Below are 25,083 nucleotides of genomic sequence, written 5' to 3' on the forward strand. Positions count from 1 at the left end.
CTCTTTCTTTTCAAAATGGCCAATTAACCATGTATGTAGGAGCCTCTGAGGCTGTGACATTTTCAGCTCCAGACAACCGGACACCTTCCTGGTCAGAGCACAGGTGTCTGCCTGGCCCAAGAGGTTTCTGCTACAGGTTCCGTGGGAGCTAGCATGGTTCCAGGACTCCACAGAGGGCAGTCTGCACAGGTGAGATTGTGGAATACAGAGGTCAGCAGTCTCTGGGACAGGCGAGAGCCACAGAGCCTCTGAGGCGGCGCCATTTTCGGCTCCAGACAAACGGCTACCTTCCTGGTCAGAGCACAGGTGTCCGCCCGGCCCGAGAGGCTTCTGCCAGTTTGGTTCCAGGACTCCGCAGAAAGTAGTCTACACAGGTGAGAGTGTGGACTACTGAAACAACAGCTTCTGTGACAGGCCAAAGCAACACAGCTTCTGGGAAAGATCCTGTTTTGGGCCTTCATCTTCAGCCAGGAGGAGGTCCAAACACCAGATAACTGTGCACCTTCCCTGACAGTGGAGACCTTGCCTGCAGAGACTGCCCTGACCACTGAAACTCAGAGGAGAGAGCTAGTCTCCCAGGTCTGCTCATAGAGGGTAACAAAATCAACAGAGGAAAAATCTCTAAACAGAGACAACTATAATAACTAACTCCAGAGATCACCAGATGGCGAAAGGTAAATGTAAGAATCTTACTAACAGAAACCAGGACCACTCACCATCATCAGAACCCAGCACTCCCACTTTGCCCAGTCCAGGGCACCCTAACACAGCTGAAAAGCTAGACCTGGATTTAAAAGCATATCTCATGATGATAGTAGAGGACATCAAGAAGGACTTAAATAACTCACTTAAAGAAATACAGGAGGACACTGCTAAACAAGTAGAAGACATAAAAGAGGAAACACAAAAATCCCTTAAAGAATTGCAGGAAAACATAACCAAACAGGTAGAAGACATTAAAGAGGAAACACAAAAATCCCTTAAAGAATTGCAGGAAAACACAACCAAACAGGTGATCGAATTGAATAAAACCATCCAAGACCTAAAAAGGGAAGTAGACACAATAAAGAAAACCCAAAGTGAGGCAACGCTGGAGATAGAATAAAAAGACATAGACTAAAAAACTGGCTACACAAACAAGACCCAACATTTTGCTGCTTACAGGAAACTCATCTCAGAGAAAAAGATAGACACTACCTCAGAATGAAAGGCTGGAAAACAATTCTCCAAGCAAATGGTATGAAGAAACAAGCTGGAGTAGCCATTTTAATATCTAACAAAATCGAATTCCAACCCAAAATAATCAAAAATGACAAGGAGGGGAACTTCATACTCATCAAAGGTAAAATCCTCCAAGAGGAACTCTCAATTCTGAATATATATGCTCCAAATAAAAGGGCAGGCACATTCATTAAAGAAACTTTAGTAAAGCTCAAAGCACACATTGCACCTCACACAATAATAGTGGGAGACTTCAACACACCACTTTCACCAATGGACAGATCATGGAAACAGAAACTAAACAGGGACACAGTGAAACTAACAGAAGTGATGAAACAAATGGACTTAACAGATATCTACAGAACATTTTATCCTAAAACAAAAGGATATATCTTCTTCTCAGCACCCCATGAACCTTCTCCAAAATTGACCACATAATTGGTCACAAAACAAGCCTCAACATATACAAAAATATTGAAATTGTCCCATGCATCCTATCAGATCACCATGAACTAAGGCTGATCTTCAATAACAAAATAAATAATAGAAAGCCAACATTCACGTGGAAACTGAATAACACTCTTCTCAATGATAACTTGGTCAGGGAAGGAATAAAGAAAGAAATTAAGGACTTTTTGGAGTTTAATGAAAATGAAGTCACAACATACCCAAACTTATGGGACACAATGAAAGCATTTCTAAGAGGAAAACTCATAGCTCTGAGTGCCTCCAAAAAGAAACTAGAGAGAGCACACATTAGCAGCTTGACAACACACCTAAAAGCTCTAGAACAAAAGGAAGCAAATTCACCCAAGAGGAGTAGAAGGCAGGAAATAATCAATCTCAGGGGTGAAATGAACCAAGTGGAAACCAGAAGAACTATTTGAAGAATCAACCAATCAAGGAGCTGGTTCGTTGAGAAAATCAACAAGATAGATTACCCTTAGCCAGACTCACTAGAGGGCACAGGGAAAGCATCCTAATTAACAAAATCAGAAATGAAAAGGGAAACATAACAACAGATCCTGAAGAAATCCAAAACACCATCAGATCCTTCTACAAAAGGCTATACTCAACAAAACTGGAAAACCTGTATGAAATGGACAAGTTTCTAACAGATACCAGGAACCAAAGCTAAATCAAGATCAGGTTAATGATCTAAACAGTCCTATATCCCCTAAAGAAACAGAAGCAGTCATTAATAGTCTCCCAACCAAAAAAAGTCCAGGACCAGATGGGTTTAGCGCAGAGTTCTATCAGACCTTCAAAGAAGACCTAATTCCAGTTCTTCACAAACTATTGCACAAAATAGAAACGGAAGGTACTCTACCCAAGTCATTCTATAAAGCCACAATTACTCTGATACCTAAACCACAAAAAGACCCAATAAAGACAGAGAACTTCAGACCAATTCCCCTTATAAATATCGATGCAAAAATACTCAATAATCTATTCACTAAACGAATCCAAGAACACATCAAAACAATTATCCATCCTGACCCAGGGTGGGTCATCCCAGGGATGCAGGGATTGTTCAATATAAGGAAATCCATCAACGTAATCCAGTATATAAACAAACTCAAAGACAAAAACCACATGATCATCTCCTTAGATGCTGAGAAATCATTTGACAAAATCCAACACCCATTCATGATAAAAGTCTTGGAAAGATCAGGAATTCAAGGCCCATACCTAAACATGATAAAAGCAATCTATAGCAAACCAGTAGCCAATAACAAAGTAAATGGTGAGAAGCTGGAAACAATCCCACTAAAATCAGGGACTAGACAAGGCTGTCCACTCTCGCCCTACCTATTCAACATTGTAGTTGAAGTCCTAGCCAGAGCAATTAGACAACAAAAGGAGATCAAGGGGATACAAATTGGAAAGGAAGAAGTCAAAATATCACTTTTTGCAGATGATATGATAGTATATATAAGCGACCCTAAAAATTCCACCAGAGAACTCCTAAGCCTGATAAACAGCTTCAATGAAGTAGCTGGATATAAAATTAACTCAAACAAGTCAATGGCCTTTATGTACACAAAGGATAAACAGGCTGAGAAAGAAATTAGGGAAACAACACCCTTCTCAATAGCCACAAATAATATAAAATACCTTGGCATGACTCTAACTAAGGAAGTGAAAGATCTATATGATATGAACTTCAAGTCTCTGAAGAAAGAAATTAAAGAAGATCTCAGAAGATGGAAAGATCTCCCATGCACATGGATTGGCAGGATCAACATTGTAAAAATGGCTATCTTGCCAAAAGCAATAATAGGTTCAATGCAATCCCCATCAAAATTTCAACTCAATTCTTCAAGGAATTAGACATGGCAATCTGCAAATTCATCTGGGACAACAAAAAACCTAGGATAGCAAAAACTCTTCTCAAGGATAAAAGAACCTCTGGTGGAATCACCATGCTGGACCTAAAGCTGTACTACAGAGCAACTGTGATAAAAACTGCATGGTATTGGTATAGTGACAGACAAGTAGACCAATGGAACAAAATTGAAGACCCAGAGTTGAACCCACACACCTATGGTCACTTGATCTTTGACAAGGGAACTAAAACCATCCAGTGGAAAAAAGACAGCATTTTCAACAAATGGTGCTGGCACAACTGGTGGTTATCATGTAGAAAAATGCGAATTGATCCATTTCTATCTCCTTGTACTAAGGTCAAATCTAAGTGGATTAAGGAACTCCACATAAAACCAGAGACACTGAAACTTATAGAGGAGAAAGTAGGGAAAAGCCTCGAAGATATGGGTACAGGGGAAAAATTCTTGAATAGAACAGCTATGGCTTGTGCTGTAAGATCGAGAATTGATAAATGGGACCTCATAAAATTGCAAAGCTTCTGTGAGGCAAAACACACCGTCAATAAGACAAAAAAGCCACCAACAGATTGGGAAAGGATTTTTACCATCCCAAATCGGATAGGGGACTAATATCCAATATATATAAAGAACTCAAGATGGTGGACTCCAGAAAGTCAAATAACCCCATTAAAAAATGGGGCTCAGAACTGAACAAAGAATTCTCACCTGAGGAATACCGAATGGCAGAGAAGCACCTGAAAAAATGTTCAACATCCTTAATCATCAGGGAAATGCAAATCTAAACAACCCTGAGATTCCACCTCACACCAGTCAGAATGGCTAAGATCAAAAATTCAGGTGAGAGCAGATGCTGGCGAGGATGTGGAGAAAGAGGAACACTCCTCCATTGGTGGTGGCATTGCAAGCTTGTACAACCACTCTGGAAATCAGTCTGGCGGTTCCTCGGAAAATTGGACATAGTACTACCGGAGGATCCCGCAATACCTCTCCTGGACATATATCCAGAAGATGTCCCAACTGGTAAGAAGGACACATGCTCCACTATGTTCATAGCAGCCTTATTTATAATAGCCAGAAGCTGGAAAGAACCCAGATGCACCTCAACAGAGGAATGGATACAGAAAATGTGGTACATTTTCACAATGGAGTACTACTCAGCTATTAAAAAAATGAATTTATGAAATTCCTAGGCAAATGGATGGACCTGGAGGTCATCATCCTGAGTGAGGTAACCCAATCACAAAGGAACTCGCACAATATGTACTCACTGATTAGTGGATATTAGCCCAGAATCTTACGATACCCAAGATATAAGATACAATTTGCTAAACACATGAAATTCAAGAAGAACGAAGACCAATGTGTGGACACTTTGCCCCTTCTTAGAAATGGGAACAAAACACCCATGGAAGGAGTTACAGAGACAAAATTTGGAGCTGTGACTAAAGGATGGACCATCTAGTGATTGCCATATGCAGGGATCCATCCCATAATCAGCTTCCAAATGCTGACACCATTGCATACACTAGCAAGATTTTGCTGAAAGGACCCAGATATAGCTGTCTCTTGTGAGACGATGCCGGGGCCTAGCAAACATAGAAGTGGATGATCACAGTCAGCTATTGGATGGATCACATGGCCCCCAATGGAGAAGCTAGAGAAATTACCCAAGGAGCTAAAGGGAACTGCAACCCTATAGGTGGAACAACAATATGAACTAACCAGTACCCTGGAGCTCTTTTCTCTAACTGCATATGTATCAAAAGATGGCCTAGTCGGCCATCACTGCAAAGAGAGGCCCATTGGACTTGCAAATTTTATATGCCCCAGTACAGGGGAACCCCAGGGCCAAAAAGTGGGAGTGGGTGGGTAGGGGATTGGGGGGTGGTTATGGGGGACTTTTGGGATAGCATTGAAAATGTAAATGAGGAAAATACCTAATTAAAAAATAAATTAAAAAAAGAAAATTAAAAAAACATGTATGTATGGGAATTTCATCAATGCATCAAGAGCATAGTGATGTTTATAGTCATACATGAATAAGCATGATGATATCTGGTGAGATTGACAATGGTTAACTCATTTCCTTTTCTTTTTCTTTACACTTTATGAGGTACACATTTTAATGTGTTAAGGCATAGAGAAAAGGGCTATGATAAAGTTCCAGGAGATCTTTACAGTCAAACTGGAAAGCCCAATTTTTGTTATTTCATATTCCATGCTATGATTCTGTAACAAAAACCTTGTCTTAAATATTGAAAATTCCTTTTTAAACACTTACATATAAAATTGAAATATTGCCTAGGCTATTAGTGGCTTTTCACAAACTGGCAATAAAAACCTACTGCTAAAGACAACATCTATTCAACTGACTGGACATGAAGAAGTCAAGATGGGGACTACGTAGAGCCTTCATCCCTCCTGACTACTAATCACAGTACTGGTAGGTATTCTCAATTTTATCAAAAGAGAAAGGTAAGCCCCAACCCAGCTACAAACCCTTCAAGTGACAAGAGTGACTTGCCTGCAAGATACACTGTGCAACACTGGTACCAAGCTTGTAGGGATAACCAACTCATATCTGACTTGAGTTAAAGCCTGTTCCATGAGATAGAACCTACACACAATGCTGCTTGGGTGACCAAGAATACTTGATTAGACAGCTAGGGACCTCAGAGAAAACCAAATACAACCGTTTTGTTAAAGGGATATAGCAATAAAGTGAATCCTAATGCTATTCTACTATACTCAAAAATAAATATCTGGTTGAATCATCATTAAAGCAGCTCCTCCTGTAGCAGATGGAAACAAATTCATAGGCCAATAACTAGACAATACTAAGAGAATGAGAGACCTTGAAACACTTAATTTTAAATGGTACTTCTCCATCACTCACTTTCCTCAGGCCTCTGTGAACGCTGTAGAAGAAGATGCAGAAAGAGTGTAAGAGACAGAGGGGATGGAGGACACCACAAAATCAAGGCCTTATAGACATCTCAGGGCTGGTGCATATAAGGACCCAACAGAGACTGGCAGCACTTGCACTCGTCTAAACCAGACAGGATTCTGGAGATGAAAGGAGAAATGGACACATCCTCGCCTCATCATTAACTTTAAAGCTATGTCTAGTTAATAGCCACTTGGAGTTTTCTCTAGGGAACTCAGTGCAATAAAAAATTACTCTTAAGGGTAGTCCCTATGCCCAGCAATAGACGGTCAAGATAAAATGAAATCAACACCAATTTGAAGGATCTTTTCTCATAAAATCACATTTTTTTCTACCTTGCGGATCTCATGTACACACATATACACATACAAAACTACTCACACACATATATACTATAGGTAACATATAATTTATCTACATGTATATATAAATTTTTATATAATATATACATAACATGTTATGTCTTATATGTATTATATTATATATTATTTTATATTATATTATATAATGTAACATGTGATATGTAATATATGCAATAATATATGTAAATACAATATATATGTACTATATTCCGTAAAATGTAATATTTAATATAATTAATTATATAATTATACTATGTATATATTGTATAATATATAATATTGATAATTATATTACATGCACTATACATTGTTATTAGATTATATATGATATACACACATAGACTTATATATGCATGTATGTATATATATAGGTTTCCAGTTTTTGTATTTTTTTTTATTCATGAGTATATGAGAATGTATGCCTTTGCATGTGTTTGCATTTATTTTGTTTTTTTTCTTTGGCTTTTTTCCTTGTTTTTTTTTGCCATTTTCTGATTTATTTTTGATTCATTTTATTCCTTTTACTATTAAATGAATTACTTCGAAGCTTCTTTTGTTTTCTAATGAGAGAAGGAAAGTGTGTGGACCCAGATTGGAAGTAAAATGGGAAGCAATAATCACAACACACTGTATGAAAAAAAAAATCTGTTTTTTTCTTTTGCCTTTGGTAGTTAGTGTTTGTCTGTGTAGCTCTGGCTATTCTGGAACTTGCTCTGTAGACCAGGCTGACCTTAAGCTCTCAGAGATTTGCCTATGTCTGTCTCCTGAGGACTGGGATTAAAAGCTGGGATAAAATAAAAACTAATCTTAATAAAAGAAAAAAAAATTGTGCTAAATTGTTCTGAGGAAAAATCTTAATGACAAACACAAACACTTTAATTATCAACTCATTTAGATGTCAAACATAATAAACATATACATACTGAGACATGTTTATATGATGGACAAATATACTAGGCATATTTTTCAGCTTTAAAAATTCAGATATTTGAAGATCAAGAGACTTCTCAGACTTTCTTAGACTTAAAACAAGGTTCATTTGCTAGCATAACAAATTGCTAGGGGTAGTGATATGGAAAATGACTGCAGAGCTGAGAAAGCCCTGGAGACTAGATCACTCTGCATGGGGACTACGTAACTGAGGAAAAGGATACAGAAACCACTGATTCTTACTAGAACCTTTTGACTTTTCATTTAAATGTTTCTGTGTTTTTAAATTCATCACACTGTTTCTCAAACAGTATTAAAAACATGCCGCATTGTAATGTAGACTCAACCACTCATTCCTATTGATGTTTGATATGCAATGTTGAGATGGAAAAGCTTTTGGTTTTGCCATTGCATGAATTTAGTTTTCTGATATAGTGTGTCTGTTATTTTATTGGGAAAATATTTAAGGTAGTAAAAGCTTATGCCAGGTACATTTTGTGTGTGTGTGTGGCGGGGGGAGGTAAGGTTCGAGACGGAGTTTCTCTGTATATCCTTGGCTGTCCTGGAACTCACTTTGTAGACCAGGCTGGCCTCGAACTCAGAAATCCACCTGCCTCTGCCTACCAAGTGCTGGGATTAAAGGAGTGCGCCACCACACTCGGCCCGCCAGGTACATTTTTTTTTTTTTTTTTTTTTTAGACTTGCTAATGGCAAAAGGCAAATTGTGTAAGATCCTGACAAAAATTCTAACCCCTCCGATTTCTGAAGGACCACAGTAGGAATCTCTTCTTTGAGAATTATCTTTGCATTCTAGGGAAAAAAAAGAGATCTTAAATTTATTAGAACCAGGAATCACGTAAATCCTTTCTCCTTCACAAGATCATTTATTAATAATCTGTGTGACAAGACGGGCTATTAGAGGATTAATTGACTATGTGGAACCCCATGCTTGGGATCCCTGACCGTTTATGACATTCACAGTTGTGTTCATTTTTCTTAATCGGTTGCTAGATGATCTGTGTAAAGGTTATGTCCCTCCAGTTCACGCTCAGGCTTAGATGAATAACTTTATAAATGTGTTGCACGGCTTCATGGCACATCTTTCTCATCCTGTGTTTTGTAATTTAGGAGAAGATTCATTAGCATCAGTTATCTGCTTCTTTTAAAGTATTAACTATTTATTGACCAGATAAATATAAATACGTTGACTTAAATAGGAATGTGTCAGAACATTTACTCACTTTCCCCCTGTATGATGTCAAGCAACTTGTGTACTATAAAATTCATGGTACCCTGCGGAGGTTGGATTTGAAGCACAGATATAGGAATATCAGTAAAGGGTCTATTGTAAAATGAATCGATTTTAATATAAATGTAAACAGCAAATTAGTTCAGCTGTTGCACTTCTTTACCTTTGCTAACCCCCAAACAATCACAGAGAAACCAAGATTTATGTCAAGCTATACCTCAATATCTGGACAGTTAAATGTTTTATCTCCTATGGTAATCTGGCTATGTTCCAGCCATGATTCCATGATAATACTTGGATATTATTATTCATCGGGTTTCTTTCTTTGGGATTCAGATTTTTTCTTCTCATGGTGCCTTCTCAAACTCCCCTCTCCTCCCTCTCCCTCTCCCTCTCCCTCTCCCTCTCCCTCTCCCTCTCCCTCTCCCTCTCCCTCTCCCTCTCCCTCTCCCTCTCCCTCTCCCTCTCCCTCTCCCTCTCCCTCTCCCTCTCCCTCTTCCTCTCTCTGTCTTCACCTTTGTTCCCTAGCCAGCAGACATTTCTGCCCTATTCTTTCTTTTGCCTAGCAACTGGGTGATTAACATTTATTGACAAGATAGAGAATAAGTGGTAAAAATTGTTCACACAAACTTGAGACAGGAGACTATACACATAAGCATAAAAATACCATGTTGGGCTGGAAAGAAGATATGATGTTGAAATTGCATTTGATTAACACATGGATAACATTTGCATAATGTACAAAATCATTGACTACAGTATATTACTCTACATAAGATAAGACTGGGCAACACTTTATGTTGTAGGTTGCTAGTTATAAGATGCAAACGTTACTATTTACAGTTATTAATTATTATTGAATGTTCTAATTAGTGATAGTTACAGATAGTTCCCAACATTAACTCTATTGATAAGTCTATAACATGTAGGGTTGACCTCAGTCATTTGGTCTGAAATGAATCTAACAATTTTAAGCCTCAGATTGGATTTAAAATATGTGTATGTAATCATTTACTTAGCACAGGGTTTAACTGTGTCTTAAAACACATTATGTTAACTATTTTATACCATGTGGCCCATTGAGTTTCTCTCACCACTATTCATTCATTTTTGCACAAGCAACAGCAATGGAATAGTCAAAGGTAATATCTAAATGAAATTCATGGCTTTGTTCTCAAAACACAGTTTTTTTTTTTGTTTTTTTTTTTTTTTACAAAATGGAGAAGAAGGGCTGGAGAGATGGCTCAGCCGTTAAAGGCTAGGCTCACAACAAAATGGAGAAGAAGCCTAATTTTCCTTTCATGTTATAATTTGATGACCTTCAATTTTTCATGTGAAGAGTGTGAAGAAATAGGGGAACACTGGCAGTATTTACATCTATACTTCACATTTTCTATGGTATATTTAAAAATCATCTAAATACTTACAGTTACAAATGCATGATAAATGTAAGTAATTAAACGTATGTATGCAAGTAATTGACATGCAGTATTTTAGGCAACAGTTAATAAAAGCAGTGTACCTATTTTCATTAGGTGCTTTTTCTCATCTATAGAGCCAAAAGCCCACCAAAGTGAAGCAAGGGAAGAAGGTGCTCCTGATTTAAAGATACGGTACGTCATGACAGGAAAGGTACAAGCAACAAGAAAGGTTTGTGTGTGGTGACAGACACACGATGAAGCTCAATCTGTAGGATTGCTCAATGATAAAAACATTTGCCTATTAACCATAGCCCTATCCCTGCAATTTACAAAAACATGGAAGGAGAAATTTGACTCTATAAAGTTTCCCTCTGCCCTACATGTAAACCAGCTGAAACTGTACCCCCTACAAATACATTAGGCATGCATTCTTACATACACACACACATACATACATACAAACACAATCTCTGTCTCTCTCTCCACCTCTCTGTCTCTCTGTCTGCCTCTGTCTCCATCTCTGTCTCTCTCATGCACACATTACACTATACAATGATTATATTTATATATATATCATTATATATATATAAATGATTATACATATAAATGATACATATAAATGATTATATTATATATATAATTATATGTACATATGTGTGTATATATGTATGTATGTATGTATGTATGTACGTACATACATACATACATACAGTACCATGATAGTCTGATAGGCAGCCTGGTTTCTGGTTGAACTAGGTTGGAAACCCCCGATGACCCACCAGGGGATAATCCTGAAAGGGGCAAAGGGATAGTAGGTGTTTTGGCATGATCCTATACATGAGGCTCCTGACACGAGGCCACAGCTCTCTACAATTCTGTGGTCATCAGTCATGTAAGGACAGCACCCCAAGTCCCTCCACAGGTAGAAAATGTGACCACAGGTAAGGTAGTCAAGACAAATCTCCATTTTAATGAGGTACCTAAAGGTCTGAAGGGTCTTGTCCATACTGATGTGTTGTGAACATTCATTTACAGTGAAAGACAATTGTCACAAATGAGAAGCAATTGATTTCACATCACTGTATGTTTTGGGGACAGATGAGGTTCTTAGTAAACCAATTTTTATGTTGATGGAATCAGAAAAAAATACAAACAAGCTATTATTTTTAAAGTATTTTCTTTCAGCTGAGGTCATACATTTGTGGAGATATTAATTATTACAATAATATTTAAATGGTAATATTGTCATTACTATTGTTATTTTTGTTGTTGTTGTGTTGGTGGTAGTGGTGAAGATATAGTTTGTGTGTTTGTGTGTGCATGCCTGCATGCATATGTGTGTGTGTTAGTGCATGTGCATGTGTCTGTGTGCATGTGTGTAATGTTGTTTCTCACTACATTTACATGAGCTCAGTTTGTCAAATTCTGCCCTGACAAGATCATTTATTCCCTGAGCTGTCTCACTAACCAGTCTAGGATTTTAACAGTGCTTGTGTTTACAATTTATCACTTAATACAATATTTGAAATGAACAGTTAAATATAAGTTAGAACAGATTTGGTTTCGTGGCAAAGTTGAGCAGATGGTAAAACTGGCCCCACACATGCAGAGCTCCCCTTGTTAACGCATTACTTGCCTCATTTCTCATTCTGAAATGTGAATTTGTATTTTATAAATTGGTTTCTATAGAAACAGGTCGATTTAAATAACTGAATATTTTATATATTTAAAGGAAGTTTTTCAGAATCAAGAATAAATAATAAATATAATGCTCAAAGGGTTTCACAACGATGATACATCTGAGGAGACAGTATCAAAGGAAGGAGGAGGAAGAAGAAAATGAGGAGGAAAATAAAAATGCTACTCCTCTCGGAGCCTCTTCTAGTGACTGCTGTAGGAGAACCACTAGCCTTTACACCATAAGTTAAATTTGCCTAATACATATAATCATACCAACTGTACTCTTATAATTTTAATAGATGTTAATGTGTTTATATATTGCATTATGCTTATTTCTTAATGTGTATATATTCTTCACAACCTACCACACTACCCTAAATAGGCATTAGGTAAACACAAATTATTTGATTCAATATAATCAAATTATATGTTGTGCCTTTTACAATATAAATACTTTGTTTTCTGATAGTGTGAAATTTTATTTCTTTTTAGTAATATTCTGTAATTTGTGATTTACATGTACCTATTTTTAAGTATTAATATCAAATTTGTTTAATTTCCTCTTAGAAATATTATAACATTATGGAGTTAAAATTCAGCAGAGTCAAAAATATAACTGGCATGGTATTAACCATGTAGACCAGAATAGCCTTGAAATTATGTCAATATTCCTGTTAGTCTTTTGAGTATAACAATAATGCCTAGTTAATACTATAAAATTTCACATTCTTTTATGATTCATATTTTCCATTCAGTTTAATAATAATGAAAGTTATATTCATTCTCATCTCCACATATTTCAGTATATATATATATATATATATATATATATATATATATATATACACAAGTACAATCTAGTTATTTATTTTAGTGCCACATACTATTTTTATGTCATTGAATATTTCATGGTAATTCTATACATAAACATATGTGTAATGATCAAATCAGGGTAACATGCACATATATGCGATCAAAATTGGTTATTTTAAAGTGTTTACAATTTTGTATTTTCTGTTTCAAGTCCTTTTGAAATGCAACATTAACCATTTTCATCAACAATTTTCCTCATGCATGGCAGCAAGACAGGACGTACTCCCTCTGTCTAATTGCTCTTCGGTGCTTGTTATGGGATGGTTTTATCCTTCCTCCTCTTTGCCATTCTTAGCCTCTGTGACTACTACTATTGTCATGATTGCTTTTGCTAAGACTTTCAGTGCAGTATTAAGCAGAGATGATGATGGGAAATAGCTGTGCTTCGTTCCCGAATGTTTAGGAAGCACCTCAATTATTCACTGTATAATATTTCTAAAAACTACTGATTGTTTTTTAAACTTTTACTTTTTTCTTGAGAATTTTATACGTATTCATAATAAAACATAATTATATTCACCTCAGTTTTTCTTCTTTAGCTCCCCATGAAATTTCTAACATGTTCTCATCCAACTTCATCTCTTTCCTTTTCTTTAGATAACCAAGTTCAGCTAGTGCTGTGTATATGTGCACGGGTGTGCGGCTATCATCTGGAGTGTGGGAATTCTGTCAGTGAGTGGTTAAAACTCTACCCCCAACTGAATAATTGATTCACCCCAGAATCTATCAACTGCTAATAGCTCTTCAGTGAGGGCTTGGAGATGACTTTATTCAGTCAATGCTGAATTGTAGTTATGGTGCTCTTATTCAGATACTATTAGGGTAACCCCATATACGGCTCTTGATTGTAATAGGCAGCTCTTGCATTCTTTCCAAGTCCTTTGCTGTGATGTTCGCTGAGCTTTGAGGTAGGAGAAATATAGTTGTCAAATTTAGGGCTGAGCATTCAGTCTTGTCTTTTTAGCACCTTTACCAACTACTTATCTCTCCATATCTTCTGTCCACCTCCAACTGAATCTCTGACCAATGTTGAAAGCAACCCCAATGTATTGGAATAAACATAAGTGTTTATAAGGTATGTTGACAGTGTATTCATCTAGCATTAACAAAAACAGGTTCTACCCCAGGGTCCATGACCTTCCCAGCCATTGACTATTGATCAGGATTACAATACCATGCATAACACTCTGCAGCAGAACTCAAATCCAATCAGTTGATTAGCCACCTCATACATTTGTGTCACACTATTGTACCAGCTGGGAATATTTTGCATGTCGGGTTGGTATTACAATATGCAGAATTCAGTGTGAGGTAAGCAGCTGTTGGAAGGGGAACAGAGGACATTTCTGAATGAAACTTGAAAATAAGTTTTAAAGAATTGATCCACAATGTTAATGTTAATGTTAGATTTCAAACCGGCAACAAATGGCCTATTTAAAATATCAAAGAAGACAGGCATTCCTCAGGCCCTACCTGTTACAGGGCCCTATTGGCTTTCATAACCCTCTACCATGAACTCTATCCGAGAGGGTGGACTTCTCTCCCCACAGCTTGCCCATCTGTATATAATCGAATCATTTTGAGTACTTAGTCTACTCTCTTTGGTACCCCTGGCGGTTGCACCTGGTTCCTCTCTCTTTCCTCTTGCCATGACCCCCCTTTCCTCATCTGACTCAGGGACATGTCCACTCTGGATAGATAATTCTTCTTCTGTCTATATTCTTCATTTTATTTATAATAAACTTCTCCTCCACCATACCTAGGATCAGTCAGGTTTTTTCCTTATTATTTCTTTTGTTTTTGTTTGTTTGTTTGTTTGCTTATTTTCATGCAGTTACTCCAAGAAGATATTATAATGAAAGGAAAACTGAATTGCAAGGCATGGGATAGGTTCTTATTGGTTATTGAGGCCCCAGGGTCAACAAAGGTTATCACCATTGCCCTGAGTTACCCTTCGCCAGTACACTGTAAGACATCTCTGAAGACAGTATACACGTGGACTACAGGACCCAAAGACATCAGTATCAAGCTGACAGAGAAGCTTCTCCCATACTGGCTAGGTTTCATAGTACTTGCAAGGGCGGCTGGTGCATGCTTTGGGTCTCTATGAAATAATCACATGGTGTTGTCCTTCATTATGCTGATGAGTTAATTACAATGTACTGATCTGAATATATTGAAACACCTGTGTATGGGATGACTTCCATTTGATCTTGGTGTGTGATCTTTGAAATGTGACACTGAACTCATTCTGCTAACATTTGGTCAGAAAAGGTCCTGTCCATGCTGAAAAATATTTTGCATACATAGAGGAAATGTTTTCTTTCCATCTTTGTTATTTTGTGCAAACTCATCTTGTTTTGGAGTCAGGATAATGTTGTTCTCATCAAAATCATTTAGTGAATAATTTTAATATAAAACTCATTAGAGTTAAATGTTTTATAAAAATTTTCAGGGACCATCAGGCCCCCACATTTTTTAGATGGGGAATTTTTAATTCATAATTTAATTTCATAACATATTATTGGAATGTAATGATATTCTTTGTTTTCTTCAGTTATTGTTGGTAGGTTTTATGTTCTGGAAAAAAATTCCCTTTCTTCTAGCATGTTCAGATTTTCACATGACTTTTCAAATTTCAGATATTTCACTTTTCTGTAAAATCAATTGTAATGTTTCTTTATTCACTTCTTATGTATTTATTTGAGTCATCTCTCTTGTTGGAGTTTTCATTTCATATATATATATATATATATTTCTTCTAATAATATGCCTTTTGGTGTATGTTTTTCTAAATCTTGGAGACACATGTATGAGTTTTCTGAAGTCTTTTGACTTTGCAATTTTAATTGTATTTACTTTATTGTGTAGAGGGGTTTGCATGCCTCAGTGTGAATGTGGTGGTCAGAGAAGTCTGTTATCTCCTTTCACCTTCATGTTGGGTCCAGAGATCAAACACAGTGGCCATGCTATCTTTCTTTGTACTTTTTGACACATGGAGTGCTTATTACAAACTTCTTTCTCAGTGTTGAGTGTTGACTTTGCTACATTCTGCAGATATTGATATGTTGATGTTCTGAGTCTATAAACACCAGAAACTGCAATGTTAAGTCTATGGGCTACTTTCTTTTTTTTTCTTTTTTTAATTTGTGAAGCGCAGTAACAGGGACATGGGAGTACTTATAGCCATACATTGAAAACTGCAAATATAGAGTGCTACCTTTCCCAAGGCCTGACCAACCCATTCCCTCCCCCCAAAAAAACCATGGGTGAAAGTATAAATTTGAATCTATATGCAGCTATAATCATGGCTGTGGATTGATTAAAGGAAGACAATCCCTAGTATCTCTGAATGTTGATTGAAGGTGCAAGTAATTGGAGCGATTGATAGTTACATACCTGGAGCTTAAAGGCTCGTCTGAGGCCTTTAACAGCTCTTACTGAATAAACAAACTCTGAAGAACCATGCAACATTAGCTAAAGGAGCAAGATTGTGGGCTAAGGGAGGGACCAATGAAACAATCATGGGTGCATCTAACGATGATGTCAATGATAGCAACAATGAACTATACTAAACTGAACTATACTAAAAGGGCTGTCTTAAAACATTGTAATTTTTTGTTATTTTAGTATTTTCCCTTCTATAATAAATTGTAACATTAAAAATATTTTTTAATTTATTATACAAAATTACTCTTTTTAGTACAGTCTCATGAATGTAACTACCATCAAAATTAAGTTGCTTAATAGTCTATGAACAAATAGAATAGGTAACTAGATAAACAGAGTAAATAATTGAATAAATAAATAAATAATTGCAAAACCACCACCACAACAGCACAACATTTTGCATTCAACTCTATGTTTTGCTCTCATACACTGGGCATTGCTATTATCTGTCTCTTCATCAAGGCATTTTTTCTCCCAGTATTATAAAAATGGAATAATAGTGTTGTATCGCAACATTTTAGCAAAGAAGATCAAAACTAACCAAATAAAGAGAAATAAAAATGGCATAATTTTCTAAGCATTCTAGATGTGTGTGCCTTGTAATTTTGTGTTTCAGGAACTTTAGATTCCTGTTTGTAGGATACAGATTTTTTCAACATGAAGTCATTGGAGTTTTGTGCTGTATATAAACCTATCTGATCTTCCCAAAACCTTCTTCTGTGCTATCATCAGGCAAATCCTAATTGAACCACATGGTATTTCCCCTCTTTTTTCATATTATATCCTCAAAAAAAACTTTGCTATAAAACCACTACAGTGCCATAAATTTGCCTTAGAATTTCTCATAAATTCATTGTTTTTAATTGCTGAGTAGTACTCCATTGTGTAAATGTACCCATTTTCCGTATCCATTCCCTTGTTGAGGAAAATCTGGGTTCTTTCCAGCTTGTGACTATTATAAATATGCTGCTATGAACATAGTGGAGCCTGTGTCCTTATTACAAGTTGGAACATCTTCTGAGTATATGCCAAGGAAAGGAAATGCTGGGTCTTTTAGTAGTACTATGTCCAATTTTCTGAGGAACCACCAGACTGATTTCCAGAGTGGTTGTACCAGCTGGCAATCCCATTAGCAATGGAGGAGTGTTCCTCTTTCTACACATCTTTACCATCATCTGCTGTCACCTGAATTTTTGATCTTAGCCATTCTGGCTGGTGTGAGGTGAAATCTCGGGGTTGTTTTGATTTGCGTTTCTCTAATGATTAAGGATGCTAAACATTTTTTCAGGTGCTTCTCAGCCATTCGATATTCTTCAGTTGAGAATTCTTTGTTTAGATCTGTGCCCCATTTTTAAATAGGGTAATATGATTTTCTGGAGTCCATTTTCTTGAGTTATTTATATATATTGGATATTAGTCCCCTATCAGATTTAGGATTGGTAAAGATCCTTTCACAATCTGTTGGTGGCCTTTTTGTCTTATTGACAGTGTCTTTTGCCTTACAGAAGTTTTGCAGTTTTATGAGGTTCCATTTGTTGATTCTCAGTCTTACAGCACAAGCCGTTGCTGTTCTGTTCAGGAATTTTTTCCCCTGTGCCCATATCTTCAAGGTTTTTCCACGCTTTCTCCTCTATATATTCCGTGTCTCTGGTTTTATGTGGAGTCCCTTGATCCACTTAGACTTGAGTTTTGTCCAAGGAGATAAGAATGGATCAATTCACATTCTTCTACAAGATAACCACCAGTTGAGCCAGCACCATTTGTTGAACATGCTGTCTTTTTTTCCACTGGATGGTTTTAGCTCCCTTGTCAAAGACCAAGTGACCATAGGTGTGTGGGTTCATTTCTGAGTCTTTAATTCTATTCCATTGATCTATATGTCTGTTGCTGTACCAGTACCGTGCAAGTTTGTTTTATTTTATTTTGTTTTGTTTGTTTGTTTTATAACAATTGCTATGTAGTACAGCTTGAAGTCAGGCATGGTTATTCCCCCAGAGGTTTTTTTAATGTTGAGAATAGCTTTTGCTATCATAGGTATTTTGTTATTCCAGAAAAATTTGCAAATTGCCCTTTCTAACTTTGAAGAATTGAGTGAGGTAACCCAATCACAAAAGAACACACATGATATGCACTCAGTGATAAGCAGATATTAGCCTAGAAACTTAGAATACCCAAGATACAACTTGCAAAACCCATGAAACTCAAGAAGAAGGAGCACGAAAGTGTGGACACTTCTTAGGTTCCTTCTAAGAATGGGGAACAAAATACCCATGGAAGGAGTTCCAGAGACAAAGTTTGGAGCTGAGATGGAAGGAAGGAAGGACCATCCAAAGACTGCCCCACCCAGGGACCCATCCCATATAAAGCCACCAAACCCAGACACTATTGCATATGCCAGCAAGATTTTGCTGACAGGACCATATTATACCTCTCTCTTGTGAGGCTATGCCAGTGCCTGGCAAATACAGAAGTGGATGCTCACATTCATGTATTGGATGGAACACAGGACCTTAATGAAGGAGCTAGAGAAAGTACCCAAGGAACTAAAGGGTCTACAACCCTAAGGAGAAACAACAACATGAACTAACCAGTACCCCCACAGCTGTGTCTCTAGTTGCATATGTAGCAGAGGATGGTCTAGTTGGCCATCAATTGGAGGAGAGGCCTTTGGTCTTGTGAAGATGATATGCCTCAGTACAGTTGAATGCCAGGGCCAGGAAGCAGGAGTGGGTGGGTTGGGTAGCAAGATAGGGGGAGGGCATAGGGGACTTTCGGGATAGCATTTGAAATGTAAATGAAGAAAATATCTAATAAACAAACAAAAAAAACCCACCACAGTGGCCTTCTCACTGATATTACAACCAAAAACAATACCTTCAGACCAGAGTTATTGTATTACCATTTAGGAATCAACTGCAGTCACCCTTCAGTGTTTTAAGGAATCTGATGTGAGCACCAACATAAGGAACAACAGCCACTTTGAACAGGGAATATATATATATATATATATATATATATATATATATACATATATATATGTATATATACACACACACACACACAGATCCATTAGGAAGTAGTGATGGATCTGATACTGAAAATAAGTTTAACCTATTTACTGATTCATTTTGTGGAGTATATATTCATGAATACTGCCTAATTTTATACAAAACTATTTGCTTTATCAATACTTTCTAAGACTTTTTAATCTGCTTCCTAGACACAAATCCTTTGTTCAATATATTATAAATATAATCTAATCAAACAGTTTGTTTTACCTCTCAGCAATGTTTCTTTTTTCTTTCTTTTTTTTTTGATTCTTTTTTATTAGATATTTTCTTTATTTACATTTCAAATGCTATCCTGAAGTTCTCTATACCCTCCCCCCGCCCTGCTCCCCTACCCACCCACTCCCACTTCTTGTCTCCTATGAGGATATGCCAGTGACTGGCAAATATAGAAGTGGATGCTCACAGTCATCTATAAGATGGAACACAGGGTCCCCAATGGAGAAGCTAGAGAAAGCACCCAAAGAGCTGAAAGGGTCTGCAACCCTTTAGGTGGAAAAACAATATGAACTAATCAGTACCCCCAGAGCTCGTGTCTTTAGCTGCATATGTAGAAGAAGATGGCCTAGTCAGCCATCATTGGGAAGAGAGGCCCCTTGGTACTGCAAACTTTATATCAGCAATGTTTCTTAATTAATAAAAGTTACAAATATACTTGGCTACATTAAAATTATTTATAATAACATGCATATATATATATATATATATATATATATATATATATATATATATATAACCTTGGCTTTTGAAACAGCATCTCTCACTGTCCTAGAACCCATGAAATCTGCTATACTGTGTAGTGAGCCCCAAGGAAACTCTCTCTACCTCCATAGCACAGAGATTGCAAGAGTGTACAATAGTAAAATTTGTTAGCTTTAATTTGAGTTCTGAGGCTCTAGCTAACATAGCCAGGTATGTAAAGCATGGTCTCTATTGTTTGAGGAAGTAACCCATCCTAAGGTGATCGATTTTTTTTTAAATTTTTAATATTTTTATTACATATTTTCCTCAATTACATTTCCAATGCTATCCCAAAAGTCCCCCATAGCGCCCCCCACTTCCCTACCCACCCATTCCCATTCTTTTGGCCCTGGCATTCCCCTATATTGGGGCATATAAAGTTTGCAAGTCCAATGGACCTCTCTTTCCATTGATGGCCGACTAGGCCATCTTTCGATACATATGCAGCTAGAGACAAGAGCTCCGGGTTTATGGTTAGTACATCATGTTGTTCTAACAATAGGGTTGCAGATCCCTTTAGCTCCTTGGGTACTTTCTCTAGCTTCTCCATTGGGAGCCCAGTGATACATCCAATAGCTGACTGTGAACATCCACTCCTGTGTTTGCTAGGCCCCGGCATCGTCTCACAAGAGACAGCTATATTTGGGTCCTTTCAGCAAAACCTTGCTAGTGTATGCAATGGTGTCAGCGTTTAGAAGCTGATTATGGGATGGATCCCTGGATACGGCAGTCTCTAAATGGTCCATCCTTTCATCACAGCTACGAACTTTGTCTCTGTAACTCCTTCCCTGGGTGTTTTGTTCCCAATTCTAAGAAGGGGCACAGTGTCCACACTTTGGTCTTCATTCTTCTCGAGAATCATGCGTTTAGCAAATTGTATCTTATATCTTGGGTATCCTAAGTTTTGGGCTAATATCCATTTATCAGTGAATACATATTGTGTGAGTTCTTTTGTGATTGTGTTACTTCACTCAAGATGATGCCCTCCAGGTCCGTCCATTTGGCTAGGAATTTCATAAATTCATTCTTTGTAATAGCTGAGTAGTACTCCATTGTGTAAATGTACCATAATTTCTGTATCCATTCCTCTGTTGAGGGACATCTGGGTTCTTTCCAGCTTCTGGCTATTATAAATAGGGCTGCTATGAACATAGTGGAGCATGTGTCCTTTTTACCGGTTGGGACATCTTCTGGATATATGCCCAGGAGAGGTATTGCTGGATCCTCCGGTAGTACTATGTCCAATTTTCTGAGGAACCGCCAGACTGATTTCCAGAGTGGTTGTACAAGCTTGCAATCCCACCAACAATGGAGGAGTGTTCCTCTTTCTCCACATCCTCGCCAGCATCTGCTGTCACCTGAATTTTTGATCTTAGCCATTCTGACTGGTGTGAGGTGGAATCTCAGGGTTGTTTAGATTTGCATTTCCCTGATGATTAAGGATGTTGAACATTTTTTTAAGGTGCTTCTCTGCCATTCGGTATTCCTCAGGTGAGAATTCTTTGATCAGTTCTGAGCCCCATTTTTTAATGGGGTTATTTGACTTTCTAGAGTCCACCATCTTGAGTTCTTTATATATATTGGATATTAGTCCCTTATCTGATTTAGGATAGGTGAAGATCCTTTCCCAATCTGTTGGTGTTTTTTTTGTCTTATTGATGGTGTCTTTAGCCTTGCAGAAGCTTTGCTGTTTCATGAGGTCCCACTTGTCAATTCTCGATCTTACAGCACAAGCCATTACTGTTCTATTCAGGAATTTTTCCCCTGTGCCCATATCTTCAAGGCTTTTCCCCACTTTCTCCTCTATAAGTTTCAGTGTCTCTGGTTTTATGTGAAGTTCCTTTATCCACTTAGACTTGACCTTAGTACAAGGATATAGGAATGGATCAATTCGCATTCTTCTACATGTTAACAACCAGTTGTGCCAGCACCATTTGTTGAAAATGCTGTCTTTCTTCCACTGGATGTTTTTAGCTCCCTTGTCGAAGATCAAGTCACCGTAGGTGTGTGGGTTCATTTCTGGGTCTTCAATTCTATTCCATTGGTCTATTTGTCTGTCACTATACCAGTACCATGCAGTTTTTATCACAATTGCTCTGTAGTAAAGCTTTAGGTCCGGCATGGTGATTCCACCAGAGGTTCTTTTATCCTTGAGAAGAGTTTTTGCTATCCTAGGTTTTTTGTTATTCCAGATGAATTTGCAGATTGCACTTTCTAATTCGTTGAAGAATTGATTTGGAATTTTGATGGGGATTGCATTGAATCTGTAGATTGCTTTTGGCAAGATAGCCATTTTTACAATGTTGATCCTGCCAATCCATGAGCATGGGAGATCTTTCCATCTTCTGAGATCTTCTATATTTTCTTTCTTCAGAGACTTGAAGTTTTTATTATACAGATCTTTCACTTCCTTAGTTAGAGTCACGCCAAGATATTTTATATTATTTGTGACTATTGAGAAGGGTGTTGTTTCCCTAATTTCTTTCTCAGCCTGTTTATTCTTTGTGTAGAGAAAGGCCGTTGATTTGTTTGAGTTAATTTTATATCCAGCTACTTCACGGAAGCTGTTTATCAGGCTTACGAGTTCTCTGGTGGAATTTTTAGGGTCACTTATATATACTATCATATCATCTGCAAAAAGTGATATTTTGACTTCATCTTTTCCAATTTGTATCCCTTTGATCTCCTTTTGTTGTCGAATTGCTCTGGCTAGGACTTCAAGTATAATGTTGAATAGGTATGGAGAAAGTGGACAGCCTTGTCTAGTCCCTGATTTTAGAGGGATTGCTTCAAGCTTCTCACCATTTACTTTGATGTTGGCTACTGGTTTGCTGTAGATTGCTTTTATCATGTTTAGGTATGGGCCTTGAATTCCTGATCTTTCCAAGACTTTTATCATGAATGGGTGTTGGATCTTTTCAAATGCTTTTTCCGCATCTAACAAGATGACCATGTGGTTTTTGTCTTTGAGTTTGTTTATATACTGGATTAAGTTGATCGATTTCCGTATATTGAACCATCCCTGCATCCCTGGGATGAAACCTACTTGGTCATGATGGATGATTGTTTTGATGTGTTCTTGGATTCGGTTAGCAAGAACTTTATTGAAGATTTTTGCATCAATATTCATAAGGGATATTGGTCTGAAGTTTTCTATCTTTGTTGGGTCTTTTTGTGGTTTAGGTATCAGAGTAATTGTGGCTTCATAGAATGAGTTGGGTAGAGTACCTTCTGTTTCTATTTTGTGGAATAGTTTGTGAAGAACTGGGATTAGATTTTCTTTGAAGGTCTGATAGAACTCTGCACTAAACCCATCTGGTCCTCGGCTTTTTTTAGTTGGGAGACTATTAATGACTGCTTCTATTTCCTTGGGGGATATAGGGCTGTTTAGATCATTAACCTGATCTTGATTCAACTTTGGTACCTGGTATCTGTCTAGGAACTTCTCCATTTCATCCAGGTTCTCCAGTTTTGTTGAGTATAGCCTTTGGTAGAAGGATCTGATAGTGTTTTGGATGTCTTCAGGATCTGTTGTTATGTCTCCTTTTTCATTTCTGATTTTGTTAATTAGGATGCTTTCCCTGTGCCCTCTAGTGAGTCTGGCTAAGGGTTTATCTATCTTGTTGATTTTCTCAACGAACCAGCTCTTTGATTGGTTGATTCTTTGAATAGTTCTTCTTGTTTCCACTTGGTTGATTTCGCCCCTGAGTTTGATTATTTCCTGCTGTCTACTCCTCTTGGGTGACTTTGCTTCCTTTTGTTCTAGTGCTTTTAGGTACGTTGTCAAGCTGCTAATGTGTGCTCTCTCTAGTTTCCTTTTGGAGGCACTCAGAGCTATGAGTTTTCCTCTTAGAAATGCTTTCATTGCGTCCCATAAGTTTGGGTATGTTGTGGCTTCATTTTCATTGAACTCTAAAAAGTCCTTAATTTCTTTCTTTATTCCATCCTTGACCAAGTTATCATTGAGAAGAGTGTTGTTCAGTTTCCACGTGAAGGTTGGCTTTCTATTATTCATTTTGTTATTGAAGATCAGCCTTAGTCCATGGTGATCTGATAGGATGCATGGGACAATTTCAACATTTTTGTATCTGTTGAGGCCTGTTTTGTGACCAATTATGTGGTCAATTTCGGAGAAGGTACCATGAGGTGCTGAGAAGAAGGTATATCCTTTTGTTTTAGGATAGAATGTTCTGTAGATATCTGCCAGATCCATTTGATTCATAACTTCTGTTAGTTTCACTGTGTCCCTGTTTATTTTCTGTTTCCACGATCTGTCCATTGGTGAAAGTGGTGTGTTGAAGTCTCCCACTATTATTGTATGAGGTGCAATGTGTGCCTTGAGATTTACTAAAGTTTCTTTAATGAATGTGGCTGCCTTTGTATTTGGAGCATAGATATTCAGGATTGATAGTTCCTCTTGGAGGATTTTACCTTTGATGAGTATGAAGTGTCCCTCCCTGTCTTTTTTAATGACTTTGGGTTGGAAGTCAATCTTATCAGATATTAGAATGGCTACTCCAGCTTGTTTCTTCCTACCATTTGCTTGGAAAATTGTTTTCCAGCCTTTCATTCTGAGGTAGTGTCTATCTTTTTCTCTGAGATGAGTTTCCTGTAAGCAGCAAAATATTGGGTCTTGTTTGTGTAGCCAGTTTGTTAGTCTATGTCTTTTTATCGGGGAGTTGAGTCCATTGATATTAAGAGATATTAAGGAAAAGTAATTCTTGTTTCCTGTTATTTTTGTTGTTAAAGTTGGGATTCTGTTCTTGTGGCTGTCTTCTTTTAGGTTTGTT

This window comes from Mus caroli, unplaced genomic scaffold, assembly GCF_978045245.1.
Source record: "Mus caroli unplaced genomic scaffold, Mus_caroli_1 scaffold_13, whole genome shotgun sequence".
NCBI classification, from domain to species: Eukaryota; Metazoa; Chordata; class Mammalia; order Rodentia; family Muridae; genus Mus; species Mus caroli.